Source organism: Dipodomys spectabilis, unplaced genomic scaffold (genome assembly GCF_019054845.1).
Source record: "Dipodomys spectabilis isolate Male_0828 unplaced genomic scaffold, ASM1905484v1 ptg000057l, whole genome shotgun sequence".
Classification (NCBI taxonomy): Eukaryota; Metazoa; Chordata; class Mammalia; order Rodentia; family Heteromyidae; genus Dipodomys; species Dipodomys spectabilis.
The window spans coordinates 5,180,004-5,181,789 of NW_024870734.1; the positions used below are offsets into that span (position 1 = coordinate 5,180,004).

The following is a 1,786-nucleotide window of genomic DNA, read 5'->3' on the forward strand; positions in this document are numbered from 1 at the left end:
TTTATTTCTTTGGGATAAAATGACAATATTATCTTATTTCAAAAGTTTTATAAAGGTTATGCTATATAAAGGCCTTTCTAAAAAGATGAAGATTGAATACACTCATGTCAAACTAACTTTTATTCCTATGCATTATATGTATTATTACACTTGTATATTTGTAATCAACTTTTTCATAACTGTTTTTCATTTCTTGCATCTGAAGAATGAAAAATATGGAATACTTCACAAATTTTCATATCATCCTTGTGCGAAAGCCATGTTAATCTCTGTATTGTAATTCAGGTAGACATGCTGCTGAAGCATGTAGTATCTTGTAAATTTACGTAGTTAATGATGCAAACTTAAGATAGGCATATATCCTTGGTTGCCTATTTGCAACAAGGAAACCTATTGTTCCCAAATTTGCTATTCATCTTATTTCTGCAAAATTCTGTGTATGGTGGAAAAAACTTATATTGTTTGTTCAATTGCTCACATTTGCAATTTTTTGTCCATAACTTAAGTCTTTTTCATTTGAAATTTGATCATACTTTGAAGCCTTCATAGCTAGGTCCAAACGTGATGGATTTTCAAGTACTTATTTATTAACTGATTTAGCTTTGTGGAGCTAATGGATTCAAAGTAAGCCTTGCTTAAGAGCTACTTCTAAACTTCTGCAGCTTAAAATTTCCCAAATGAGGTCTTACTGGCACAAATGTCTGTCTGACCCTTTACCCTCGCTCCATGTAAGAACAGACCTACCAGAATATCTTACCCTGACAGCATACATTGTCTTATTGGAGCAAAACTAATCTTAGTTACAAAGGATCATAGAGTGATGAACAGTTCAGACAGAACTGTTCAGACTAAGCTGGGTGCTGATGGCTCACTCCTGTAATCCTAGCTACTTAGAAGGCTCCAGGAGAAGTCCATATGTTTCTCCTTGTTATTAGGCCTTAAATTGGTAATGTTTTAATCACAGTGTTTCCTCTTGCCTCTAGGCTGTACATCTCTGAATGGTAAAGCTTTAAGTTTAATTCTACCAAACACTGAGGTAGAGGTAATGGAATAATATTTTAAAACAGTTGCCTTTGTTACCTTAACCACAACAGAACAATGCAAAGCATTTTCTTATATTATATATATTTATATATTTTATATTTATGTGCTGATTTTATATTTCACACAGTGAATCTTACTGGAATTAATTTATAATTTGACAAATTAATTGATATTTATTACAATAAATAGATTGGAATATAAATAATCAGGATTAGAATATATATTAGAATATAAAAAGTATCAATGCAATGTTTTCAGTATAAACTTGTGATACCTTCTAATTGTTCTTGGTTTCTGAATTCACATGGTAAAAACAACAATGTTGTTTTCTTTAATCTATAAGGGATTTTACTCTGGTGCTCTGTTTATTGTTTTAACTTGCTGGTCCCAAACTGTTTTTCTCCATATTTCTGAAGCATTCCTACTGATTATACTCAAATTTTGCTGATATGATGTCTAAAAGGTATTATTCTTCCACAGGATCCACGGGTCCTAGGATCCCAGGTCCCAGTTACCTGCATCATCAAATAACTAGAGCAAGAGATCTCACCGAGGCCCATGCAACATACCAACAGAAAGTAATTGAAGACCCATCTCAATTTCTCATTTCCTATATTTCAGGGGCCCAATTCCTTGAAATGCAGGAATTAGCAGTAAGCACTTGGGAAATGCAAGGCAACTTAAAATGCAATATGAAATCACAAAATGTGAAAGTACAGTAATTCAAACTTTCTATTTTCAG

At 32.6% G+C, this 1,786-nt stretch overlaps 1 pseudogene; it reads right to left on the bottom strand.

Annotated features, from left to right (window-relative positions):
* Positions 1–209: 209 nt before the first annotated feature.
* On the bottom strand, positions 210–306 carry LOC122108353 (annotated as a pseudogene).
* Positions 307–1,786: the final 1,480 nt, after the last annotated feature.